The following is a 14,217-nucleotide window of genomic DNA, read 5'->3' as shown; positions in this document are numbered from 1 at the left end:
AGATTTTGCTTGCTTGTACCTGTTACGGTGGTGAATTTGTCATTTGAACCTTGCCTAAAAAAGGCACTATAGGGGTGGCAAGAGCCTTAGCCAGTATCTGTAATCCTAAGGGCAACAGGTGCAGGACATCTCTGGCAAAGCATCGTGGACTGTCGATCATGTCGTCCCAGGCAGACAAATACTGGATCCCCTTAGAATGACACCAGAAGCTTTGCCAATTGTTGAAGTCAATCATTTTGTCCTTGTACTGTGGCATCATTCTGGGTGATGGCAGGATGCTACTCAAGGTTAGGGTCATACCTGCCTGGGATACAAGATTGGAGAGCTCCTCCATGTCCCTTTTCATGTAGTCCAGGGAGGTACGTCTCAGGTCATTCACACCAACATGAACAATGACAGTGTCATATTTGTACTTATTGTGGAGTGACCTGAGTGCATGCATTATGTGGTGGATCCTGGCACCTTACAGGCAGCTGACAGTAACTTTCTCCTTGTTTAGTCTAGTGAGTGGAACATCAGTGTGCCTGACTATAGAGTCACCTATGACTAGCGTGTTGGGTATGTTGTTATGCCTTATGGGCTGTGGTTGAGTGGCACACTGAGTTTGTGGGCTATGTGTCATTTGGGTTGTGTTGGGGGGTGGAGTTTTCTTGCGTTTATGCTTTAGATGTCCCTGATGCTTGGGCAGGTTTTTATTGAGGGCCTGCGCGAATGTAGGTGTGTGTTTTGTGTTTCTATGTGTTTGTTTTGGTGGTGCAGGTTTTGAGGGACTATGTGATGAGTGTGGTGTGGTGCAAGTGTTTACCTTCTCCTCTTGACTGTCTAGTCCAGTCTTGGGTGAAGAGAGCTTTGCTTCCAGTTTGGCTATATAAGTGCATCTCTCACAGGTTGTAGTGTTGGGTGGAAGGAGGAGAGGGTTGTCTGTGTACATGAGGCAATTGCTGCATTGCCCCAAAATTCCCAGATTCATCAGGTAGACAGGAGAAATCACTGGGAGCTGACCCTTAGACATGCCTGGATAAGTGCTTATTTATTAAGTACTAAAAACTGCTTTCCACTAGACAAGTGAGGAAAGTTGAGTGCTGTAGTAATTTGCAGCTTATGTAGTGCTTACAATGAGTTCTGAGCAAGTGCTGAGTTCAAAGAAACAGATTTGAGTGATGAAACTAGAAAACTGGCTAGTTATAAGAAACAAAACTAAGCTAGAAGGCTTCCCTCCAACACAGAAGGGCTTGGGGGCTCAGAAGCCTACAAACAGTCTAGACCACTTAACAGGAAAGGCAGGAAACAAGCTTATTTTTTTTTTCACACACAGTTGATAGGAATACAGACATATATGCCAGGACAACACACTATAATAAGCCAAAGGTAGACATACATAGATGTGTAGAAGAGGATGACTGTGACAAGGAGCCATCCAGGCCTGTCCCACCCAGCACACAGCCAAAGGGCCCCAAACACATGAGGTGCAGATGCCACTCACTGCAGATACTAGCCACCAGTATCTGTCAGCATTACAGACTATGTGATGCACGTGCCAGCTGTGTAATATGACTGTACAAGGAAGTAGTCATCTAGCAGCTGTATGCATGTGCATGTGAAATATGTCCCTGTGTGTGCCCGCATGTGGCGTGTCAACTCATAGATGAATAGGTTATGGCCCATGCAAACACACACTGCCCTCCCCATAGCCCTACTATGACAAGCCTGCTGAAGTCATCCAATGTGAAATACACCTTTGGGAGAGTTGTAGCCCAGTAATCTCTGTGATGTGTCCCACAACTGCATACTGCTGTAGTGTGATAAATTAGGTAGGAGTTTTAACCCCAGACTTGGCAACTGTGTGTGAGTGTGTGTTTGTGTGCATGTCTGACTGTGTAGAGAGCAATGCTTTTTAGGGTACTCACACTACCTACAATTCATATATTTATCTTTGGCAAGGCTGCTGATATATCCCACTTAGAAATACACCTCTGGGAAGGTTGTAGCCCAGTAGTCTATGTAGCACGTGTTGTAACTGCATACTGCTGTAGTGTGATAATCTAGTTAGGTAGGTGTTTTAATCCGATAGATGGCAAGTGTGTCTGTGTAGAAAGCAGTGCTTTTTCAGACACTCACACTCCTTACAATTCATATACTCAACTTTGGCAAGGCTGCTGATGTCACCCACCTAGAAATACACCTCTAGGAAGTTTGCAGACCAATAATCCCCATAGCACATCCAGTAACTTTATACTGCTGTAGTATGATAAACTAGTTAGGTAGTCTAATCCCAGACATAGCAAATGTATGTGTGTGTGTGTGTGTGTGTGTGTGTGTGTGTGTGTGTGTGTGTGTGTGTGTGTGTGTGTGTGTGTGTGTGTGTGTGTGTGTATGTGTGTGTGTGTGTGTCTGCCTGACTCTGTCTGTGCAGAGAACAATGCTTTTTAGGTTACTCACACTCCTTACAATTCATATGCTCAGTGTTGGCAAGGCTGCAGATGTCACCCACCTAGAAATACACCTCTGGAAAAGTTGTATCCCAGTAATCTCCATAGCGTGTGCCATAACTGCGTACTGCTGTAGTATGATAAACTAGTTTGTTAGGTGTTCTAATCCCAGACATGGCAAGTGTGTGTGTCTGTCTGTGTAGACAGCAATGCTTTTTAGGGTACTCACACTCCTTACAATTCATATGCTCAACTTTGGCAAGCCTGCTGATGTCATCCACCTAGAAATACACCTCTGGGAAGTGTGTAACCCAATAATCTCCATAGCACATGCCATAACTGTGTACTGCTGTAGTGTGATTTAGAATTGTGGTAGGGTCCAATCCCACCCATGGCAGTCCTGGATGTGTTGTGTATGTTTCACTGTCTGTGTATGGAGTGATGCATTATAAGTTAGTCACACTCAGTACATTTCAATTGGCCTACTTTGGCATTCCTGCTGATGTCATTCATTGTGAAATGCACCTTTGGTGAAGGAGTTCACCAGTAATCCCCATGGTGCGATAGACCTCTGTTAGGGGTTCTATACCGACACATGTCGGTTGTGGATGTTTTGCATGTGTGTCATTGTCTGTGTAGGGAGCAATGCATTTTAGGCTATTCACATGCAGTACATTTCAAATGGCCTACTTTGGCAAGCCTACTGCTGTCATTCATTGTGAAATACACCTTTGGGAAGCAGTTTTCCAGTAATTCATGTGGTGCATCCTATAACAGCCTGATGCTGTAATGTGATATCGACCTCTGTTAGGGGTTCTATACCCACACATGTCGGTTATGGATGTTTTGTATGTGTGTCACTGACTGTGTAGGGAGCAATGCATTTTAGGCTAGTCACACTCACTATAATTCGAATGTCCTACTTTGGCAATCCTGCTGATGTCATCCAATGTGATATACACCTTTGGGGAAGGAATACCCTAGTAATCCCCGTGGTGTGTATTATAACTGCATAGTGCTGTAGTGTAATAAAGTAGTTAGTTAGGGGTTCTACTCCCAGACATGACAGGTGTGTGTGTTTGTGTGTGTGTTTGTGTGTGTGTTTGTGTGTGTGTGTGTGTGTGTGTGTGTGTGTGTGTGTGTGTGTGTGTGTGTGTGTGTGTATAACTCGTACCTTGTGTGGAGGTGGTTGTGAGTGTGTGACACCTGTGGCCAATGTGGAGTGGGTTTTGCATATTTCTTATATGGTGGCCCTACTATATATCACAATGTCCACCATACAGGAATAACAGATGTGAAATAGCTGAGAGGTTGGGGTGAAAATCCATACCCATACATGTGACATCAAGGCCAGGCAATCACAGTTAGCAACACCAGTATTACCCAGAGCACATTCTCAACCCATGTCTCATACACACACACACATGCCTAGGCAACAGCCAATATGTGGGTAGTACACTGCATATTGGCCACTGATAGTAACTATGGGTTGATAGCAGTGGGCTACAGAGGGCATGGCACTCTGTCCATCTGTCCAATATGCATATACATGCCGACAGTCCACCTTCCCCATGTTCCCCAATGGACACCTGCAACACCTGTGGTACCATCACATGTGACCTACAAAGGACATCCCATGCCTGACAACATGCCCTGTTTTGACAGATGCCACTGACACCAGGGAATGCTGTTAGCATGCTATCAATGTAAGTGCAGGGTAAACCTGCTGCCCATTGCCAGTTCCCCCCACAGGTGGGCAAGACTGGCACATCTGATGATAATCTGTGTTCACAACATGGGCCAGACATCCCAGATACAGTTCCACATGTCACTGTACATGCATGTGGGAGGTGTGCACATCCCAGACACCACCCATGTCATAGACTAAGGAACATATACATAGCAAGCAATGCACAGCATTGGCCACACACAATAGTCACCCAGGTGACTGGATGGGATACAATACCCACCTGTGTGGGCAAATACAGACACTACAGCACTGAGCCACAATGCAGACCATTGTCATGTGGCCTGATGCCAAGGTATACCCATTGCCTAGCCTTGTACAGCCATTTGGCACAGTCGACCACCACACACCCATGCAGACATGCACCCATGCATGTCAGTACTGGCACCCTGTGTGTTTGTGTGTGTGTTGTATGGTGTGTTTGTTCACATCCACACTCCCTACAACCCCCATGGGCATACTGAATCATGCTGTCTGATGTCAGACACCTCCCCATACCCTTTGCCCATACAATCTCCGTATGACCTGTGTGGTGCATGTGATAACTGCACAGTGATGTGTTGTGGCAATCCCACTACTGATGAGTTATAATCCTGGCCCTGCCAAGTGTGTCAATGTGTGTGTGTCCCTGTGAGAGTGTGGCTGTGTTGATGCTGGTACCTGTTTATGTGGACAGGCACGTGTACATCACCTACTGTATAGCTACCATATCCCTGATGCAGATGTCACTCACCATCACATATATGTTCTGAGGGATCCACAACAGGTAACACATGTGGTGAATCCAATAACTGCATAAAACTATGATAGCACTATATAGTCATCAGGGGTTTGATACCCTGTGCTGGTAGGTGTGTGACACAAACATGGTTATGTTTTACTCTCCCACCCCTCCCTGACTTGTCTTTGCCTCTGTCTGCCTCTCTCACTCCATCTGTGGTGGATGTGGAGACCTACACCTGCTTTACTTAGGCAGCAGCATGTGTATTTTAAGTGATGCTCATGATCAGCTGATGAACTCTGCACAAATTGCAGCCCTCCCCTTGCTGACTGCATGTGGAACAGCTGTGGTAACATTCCCATAGCCAATTGCATGGAAACACATGCCAATATCTAGGAACATCATATTGGTGTTGGCCCTTTTCATTCACTGTGAGCAGGAACTAGATCTGTTGTTTGGCAAACAGCATCTCAAATGGATTGGGGATTTAACTCTAACAACATACACTGTGGAAACAGGGCAACACACAGGAGGGGGATGTGCCTGTCCTGACTACAGACTGTAAGTGTTGCTATACTGCATTTGGAATAATGTTGGTTTAACAGTGTGTCTGTGGATATGGCTGTCCTACATGTCTCTATACCTGCCATGTCAGTTCCATGTTTATGAGGAATCCCCATCTGCAGGGTCATCTGCAGACTGCGCAGTGTGTTGTGCCTTTGGTTTCATGTGTTACCCATGGAGCATCTATCTGTGGACTGCAGAAAATAGTGTGAGGAGTGCAGTCTGTAGTTGGTGAAAGCCGTGACAATTACTGACTTCATATCCCTCATAGGACATATGTTGCAACAAACCCCGTTACAACAGTAAATGTATGAGGTTATCATAGCAACATGTCAATATTGACCCTGTGTATGTGCTTCCAGCCACAACTCTGTCAACCTTTGTACATATGTCGTGCATGTAGGGGTGCATATGTGCTGTACACCATAATTAGTGTCATCATTTCTGATAACAAGCCAGTGAGATATCAGACTGCTACACATGTTATCTACAGTAGGGGTTATATTTCATGACATAACCTGGATAGTCTGTGGATGTTTGTACAGTACTGAGGTCTGTGTACTTATGGTGAATGTCAACAGTGTGTGTATTGTTAATATGTACTTTAGCCTGTGTACAGATAGTGGTAGATGTCATTGTTCTAGTTACCATCCTATCTGATGATACATGCTGCTCCACTGTATGGTACCATATTGGCGTACATGTTTGTAGGGCCATACACACACATGTCCCATACCACAGACAGCCATCAGACCAAACTGAGTAGCAGCCCAGTATATGTAGGGTCAGTCTGTGAGTGGCACATATGAGGATGGTGTAGAACAGATAGTCCATATACTGTAATATTATGCTAGCTTAACATATGTGTCTGTGGATGTGTTCACATTGGTTGTGGTTATGCACTTTCCCACAGGTGTATCTTAGTCTGTGCTGTGACATGCCTGTAGAGCCTGCTATATATGCAGGTACATGTACATTCCCCCTCAGGAGATATAGGCCAGTGTAGAGCCAGTCTGCCTCTAGCCTGCACAGTGCATTGTTACATACCTAGCAGCTTAGTGTACTTACCAGTGAGATGTCATGTGCAGATACTTGCCAGATGTACTGCTGCCGGGCATCCCTTAACAGTCATGTATGTCAAAAAGAACAGTGGGATGCTGTACATATGTATGTCAATATCTAGTGGGTAGTATGTGGCCATGGAACCCCTGTACCAGCAGTTATTATGTGTCAGGCCAGACAGGGGTGTGTGAATGTATAACCTATGGTGGCAAATGTTTACCAGTCGTTATGTGTTATACCCATCTACATGGCTGTCTACATCCATATTGTCAGGCATGGTACACATGTTTTGCACTAAGGGGTTATGTGTATACCTCTGGACTGTACAGAGTGTGTCAGAATGTGCACATCTATTGGCCAATATCTCTGCTTTAGTCCACAGGGGCATTACGTGCTAGCAGCGGTACTATACTATGATGTCCTTAGGATGTCTGTCAGTAGCCAATGGCACACATGTTATAAGCAAATGTGACCTCCCACACACATCATGTCTGTGAAGATAATCCCAATGACAGTAGCAATAGTGTACTAATATACCTGCTATACATACCTGACATCCCCTTGCACTACGACTTTGGGACTATAGAGGCTGGGGTAGGGCTACACTCCATGTCCAGGACATATGGTGGAAATATATGTTCATATAATTATCCAGATATCCATATATATATATATATATATATATATATATATATATATATATATATATATATATATATATCAACAATATAAATGATAACAGCAGTTCTTCCCAAACGAAAACAGCTCAGTTCAAATAAAGCAGTACATATAATATCCAAAAGAATCAGGTTTAATAAGTGCACAAAGTAGGTAAGCGCTTTCACAATACAGCTTCTTCAGACCATTAAAATGTGCAATTAATTAGTCTAATTAATTGACTAATTAATTGCACATTTTAATGGTTTGAAGAAGCTGTATTGTTATCATCTATATTGTTGCTGTACTCGTTATTTTCAACAGTGCAACATTTACCTTGTGGAGTGTTGGCCTGTTTTTTCTTTGTACTGATATATATATGGGGATGTTGATGGCTTCCACATTTTACATTTCCTATAGGAGGCAGACTGTACTGCATGATATGTTACCAATACCAGCCTGACAACATACAGGTGGGATGTAGTACTGTTAACATCTTGTGCCCATGTCATGTCAGGTTCTGTTTATGTGATCTGCAACACTTTGTAGTGTATTGCAGGGCGGACATGTTTGGCTGTGGAGGGATGCCTACTAGTACAAGACGTATAGTGTGTGGGGCCTCTCACCCCATTAACGACCCATGTGAACATATGTGTTTTTGTTAATCTGCCATTGCTATCTATAGATGTATGGCCATATATACCCATATAGGTATATATCTGCGTACACATATGTAACTTGCTGTGTATATGTAGACATATAGGTGTAGACACATATATGTGTCGATGTAGGCATTTCCATGTGTATATGTTCATATATATTAACATATATGTATATATTTTTAGAAATATATATATATATGTATATATATATATATATATATATATATATATATATATATATATATATATACATATAGAGATATGTTGTATCTGTTTAGATATTAATATATTTATACACAGATACATCTAGATGTTGGTATACATTCTCTGTACTGTTGCATGACTAGATTGGATGATATGTTTCTGAAAACATCGGATTTATTTATATCTGGCATGGATTAGTGGTAAATCACTTTGTCTATGGTGTGCAGGGTCCTGGGTTTGAGCCTTGCAGGAGCTGTTTATTTTGTTGCTGGGTAGAACATGGCCCGTTGAATACAGAGTCATTAAGGCACTTTAAAGCAGTTGTAAGCAGGTTTGCGTGGGTTTGCACAGAGGTAAGTACTGCCAACTTCCGGCTACAGTTTCTTACACTCAGTTAGCTTCTACATTGCTTAACCAGTGTAGGCATTGCTTACCCCTGTGCAAACAGGCTTAAACTCACTTATTGCTGCTTAAAAGTGCTTACTCCCACTTACCCCCACGCTAATTTCTTTGAAAGAAAAGAAAAAGGGGTTGATAGGAAAGTGGTGAAAAAAGGAGCACAAAGAGGAAAAGACAGTAGGGAAAATAGCCAAGGATGTGCAGGAAGGGTGTAGGGAAGGTCCATAGCTGCCCATTTCTTCTACAGCAACAGCTGTGCATATACACTGAATTTGGAAGTAGATTTGGACACTCAAACCCCTGGGTGGGAGTGAGGACAACAATAATAAGTTGTGATGCCAATTAGACCAGATTACATGTGTCCAGTGGACACATGTGTAAAATGGACATGTATGTATGGGGCGAGATTTTTTTGTGGGAACAGATTGCCCTTTTTTTCTTTTTCATGTGAGAGTGGGATGTTGGGGAGGGGTAGTAGGTATATTTGGGGAGGTAGGTTAGGAAGGTTAACAGACAAGACAAACAAGATGCATACAGGGATGGTATATGACACATGTGGGGGGTAAACACCTTGGACGGGGAGGGGTGTTTGGAAGTTGCAAGCCCATAAGCCCCCAAATGGAAATAGTGGGACTGAGGTCCCCACCCATGGGCAGTCACCACTGCACCTTCACGGCCCCAAAAGTGGCTGTGCTGGAGTCTGGGTAGGAGGGGCAGGCTCACCCACTAATTGCATCACATGGACCTCCAGCTAGTGTAGCTGGTCCCGAATCTCCTTGTTCAGCTCCCTATACACCATGGCTAGGACCTGATGGCGGGTGACAGGTACCTCTCCACCTCCGCTCCCGGGGGGGGGGGCAAGTCCCATCCCCTGTGGTGGTTCCACCCAAAGGTGATGCAGGGCCAATGGAGGAGGAGGTCCCAGGATGGGCCTCAGACATGATGGTGCCCATTGCCATGACCAGCTGAGGTGAGAGAGGTGGGTCCGCTGGGACCGGCCTTCCCATACGAGCTATGGTGTTGCAGTTTTAAGAAAGATATCCGTTAGTAATAGTCCACAGCATTCAGGATTAGTTATAACAGCATGCATAGGTATTCCCATTAACCCAAGACACCAGTTTACAACAGTTGCAGATCAAGCAGAACACATGCATATATGGGACAACGGTGGCCATTACAACAGCATGCAGTTTTCATTGATGGCAACAGGCCACCAGTATGGGAGTATTTTAACATGGCACATGCATAGAACCAAATGTGAATATTTAAAAACCAATAGGACATATGTCCCAACAAAAGTTTGGACTGTACACGTAAAAACTGAGGTGTGTAATAAGGTTATTGTTGCACATATAGAGGGGGTGAGAGAGAGAGGTCAATTAATGACTAATATATCCCTGTAGTTTTCACAACTTTCTTAGTCACTGCAGTGATCTGTCCCTTACATGCATTATTACACTATCCAATGTCCTTACTTTGTACAATAGTATGTTTGTAGATTAGTATATGTGTGGACTGTGTCTTACTTATAGTCTACATTTCTTATCTGTTATACCTGTTGAGAAAATCTTTGTTAACACTACCTGACAATTTCTACACGTAATCCCAGATTTCATGCTTGTAGACAAGCATATATGTGACCTGTGTAGTACATACAGTCTACACCTCTTACCTGTTATACTTGTTGAGAAAATCTTTGTTAACACTACCTGATAATTTCTACACATACTCCCAGATTCCATGCTTGTAGACAATATATACATGACCTGTGTAGTACCTACAGTCTACACCTCTTACCTGTTATACCTGTTGAGAAAATCTTTGTTAACACTACCTGACAAGTTCTACACATACTCCCAGATTCCATGTTGCTGTTATACACAAACCTAACAATCTGTTATTGCACACACTCTGGCCAAGGCGTGACAGGATGCAGGTGTTAATGTGACATATGTTGAGAATTGCTGTCATACACTTTGGGTGAGATGCTACAATGACAGGTTTGATTCCATATACATTATCTTTTTATGTTCAGGTCTGATTATCCATTATATGTCAGTATAAGCTGCCTACGTTTCTTGGATCATCACACTGATTTGTCAGGGGAACAGTTTACCGGGCCACAGATTTGGGCCATTTATCTGGACATGCTGGACAGATCAGAACAGTTGAGGGGTATGACTATGCATACAGCTTACTACCTGAACATTCTGCCACAATCTGTACAGTTGATGGTTATGATTATGCTTACAGTGTACTAGCTGAACATTCTAGCAATGTCTGTACAGTTGGGTCTAATTATGCATACAGCTTTCTATCTGAACATTCTTGCAAACTCTGTACAGTTGTGGGGTATGATTATACCTACAACATACTACCACTCTCGGGATTCAAACCCCTGCTGTGTGTGGTAAACATAATACAGTTGACATCACAGTACACTGTGCTATCAGGGAATTGGTGTAAAGCATTCCAATGTTTTTTGTCTAAGTCTCCTTCAGTTGTTCTATATGACTGACCTATTGGGACTTCCAACATTGTTATACTGACCTTCCTACACATTTTACCTGCATTCAACAGTGTGGGTAACACTGCTTAATATAACAGTACTATTTATTGAATGCAACACTACAACAGCATATGTAAGCAGGATGTACACAAGCACTCCAGGGGTTATACCTTTATTCACAAGATATTACACATTTATTTCCATGCAACCTACATGACAGTTTTCCTGCCATATTGTCTGGTTTATTCAGTACATCACATACACAATACATTTTTATACTGGTATTTATTTGTTATGGCAGTACATGCAGGAATATTACTAACCTGCCTTGTGATGCAGCTTTTGCAGCCTAGCAGCATGGGGTTGCTGGTTCGCAGCCCACTCATCTGCAGCTGTCAGAGAAATATAGTGATATTTAGCCATTACATAGCCATAGTATACACAAGCTAGACAATCATTATCTATTTAGCAGAATGGGTATTTAGTGCTGGGGCATTGGCCATCTGCCTTGCTTCTTGGATCCACAGGTCCAAGAGATCACCCCTCCACCGCTTCAGGTCAGCATGGTGATGCCTGACCTGCTCACCAGTCCGGGGGATACCAGTGGCACTGGTGAGGTCACAGGCAAGACTGTCCCAGGCCTCCACTTTATACTGAGAGCCCTGGTGCTGGCCCTGCAGTAGTTTCTCCTCATGGTGATTTACCATGAGCCATACCTTGAATCTGGACTCCTGGGTGCCCTAGTGCTGTGCTCTAAATCAAGTGCCTTCCCCAACTCCAGCCATTCTGATACAGTACGGAGCTGCAACCAGTTATGGAAATTATTGGTGCTTGTGGGGTTTAAATACACCCAATTTCCCACACTTTCCCATGATTGGATGGCTTTGAAAAGGCTAAGCTATGGGCATACCTGCTTACCTAATGTTGTTATTGCTTAAAGGGGCATACCACTGAGCAGATTGAGTTAGCCGGCCTACACATTGCTTACCCTAACTAAGCTGAGCTGTGCAATGCTTAGCATTGCTTAATAATTAATTTGCATTGTATTTCCTTTTGGCATTGATGTATTATTCGTTACATGTTATATATGTGCCTGGTATCCTTGATTCATATGTACATACACTGTATGGGGTCCTGGGGACTTCCACACTTTATTACTATAACACCTGACATCTGGCCTTACTGCAGTACTCCAGTTCACATATTTATGTTATGTAGCAATTATACAACATCACACTGTACATAAATTCCTTTCACATGTTCAGTTTGATTTTCCTATGGTGAGGATTTGTTTGTTAAAACCTCAGTCTTATAGGTTCATAGGTTCATAGGTTCATACTAGGCTATCTGCCCAAGGGCATTTATAAGCCTAGCCCATAGTTATGTGGCTTTCGCCACCCCGTTAGTTTGAATAAAAACTATGCCTATCATTTTTCTGTGCCTCTGTCAAGCAGTGACACTGAAGTAATCCCTGGGGTATATCTGCGATCTCCCATCCATTGGTCAAGATTCCTCTTGAACAAGGCCAGCGAGGTGCTCTGCCTCACATGTACCGGGATTTTGTTCCACAGCATAGGGAGTCTCTGGGTGATGAATCTGTCCCTCCAGCACGTTCTATTTATAACCGTGTCAAGGTTTAAGTCTCCGCCCTTGTGGTTCTGAGGGATCTAGATTTTTGAGGTGAAGCATATTCATCAAATCTGGGTTTGACATGGCCTTATATGTCAGGCACAGGTCACCTCTGAGCAAGCGGTATGAGACTGAATAAAGCTGGAGTTCTTTCAGTCGGGCAGCATATGACATTTTTGAGATCCTTTAGTCTTTTGCTGAGGAACATTTGGGGCCTTTCAAGCTGCATTAGGTGTCTGGTCAGATACATTCGAACGGGCATTGTACTCAATCATAGGTCTAATGAGTGATGAGTACAGGGGACGATGACCTCCTTGATCTAGATGTGAATCCCTTCATGATCAGGTGGGCGATATAGAAGGTTTTCCTAACTACTTTAGCAACATGAGTGTCAAGCGAAGACTACTGTCAACTTGGGTCCCCAGATCCCTGATGACTTTTCTGTGCTCAGTGGATTGTCACCTATATGGTAGCTAGGGGTAACCTTGTTTTTCCCGAAGGGTATGACTATGCATTTTTGGCGTTTAACTTCAGGCCATGGCTCTGGCACCAGTTATCCGTTTCTGTGAGGCCCTTCTGGAGGATATCTGTGTCAGATGTGTTTTCGACTATGGCCCAGTTTGCAGTCATCTGCAAACTTTGTCAGCCATAACCCTCCTGTGTTTGCTTGTACTTCAGAAAAGTAGATGCGAACAAGAGTGGACCCAGGACTGAGCCCTGTGGGACACCACTTGTGACAGGCTTTGAGTCTGACATGGCTCCAGCAACTCTGACCCTGTGGGTTCTGTCACTTAGCCAGTTTGCAACCCATCTTGTGATGTATGGGTTTACATTCAAGCTGATGAGTTTTTCGATGATACCTGAGTGGGGTATTGTATCGAAGGCCTTTGCCAGGTCGAGGTAGGCTGTATGGACTGCCTTTCCCTCATCAATGGCCTTGGTGACTGTCTCGAAAAAGTCAACCAAGTTTAAGAGGCAGGATCTGCCTTTGACAAAGCCAAACTGGGTTGGATCCAAAGTATGCAAGTTCCCTATGTCTTTATTTATGAGTTCCATTATGATCCTCTCCATGGCTTTGCAGATAAGGCTTGTCAAGCTAATGGGGCTGTAATTTCCAGGGTCTGTGGAGGCACCGCCCTTATGAAGTGGGACCACAGTCGCGTGCGCCACTCCTTGAGTGCGTATCCTGAGGTGAGGCTAAGATTAAACAGCTGTCCTAACTGTGGGTTTAATTCCTCGTTGAGTTCATGAAGCACACAGCCGGGGACACCATCCGGTCCCATGGATGCTGTGTTTTTGCCTTAGTGAGGGCAGTTCTCACCTGGGCGTTGGAGATGTTTGGGGGGCCTACAATCCTCTGGAATAGATATCTCTCCTTTTGGGGGGGAGGCGCGGGGGAGTTTGCACTGAACCTGTCAGCCAGTATGTTAGCAATGTGTGTAGGTTCAGTAATTTTCACATCATTTTGAACTAATTCTGAGCATATCTGGGAGTTTCCTCCTAGGTTTCTAACATAGCTAAAGAAGGCCTTATGATTGTCTTTAGAGTCCTTGGCGATTTTTCTCTCAAAATTTGCCTTGGATGATTTTATGAGAGCTCTTAGTTTTCTACTTATAATGATCAAAGGTGTCTTA

This window comes from Protopterus annectens, chromosome 2.part1 (genome assembly GCF_019279795.1).
Source record: "Protopterus annectens isolate FY-2018-M chromosome 2.part1, PAN1.0, whole genome shotgun sequence".
NCBI lineage: Eukaryota > Metazoa > Chordata > Ceratodontiformes > Protopteridae > Protopterus > Protopterus annectens.
The sequence above is the reverse complement of the archived record's forward strand: the minus strand, read 5'-3'. Positions refer to the sequence as shown.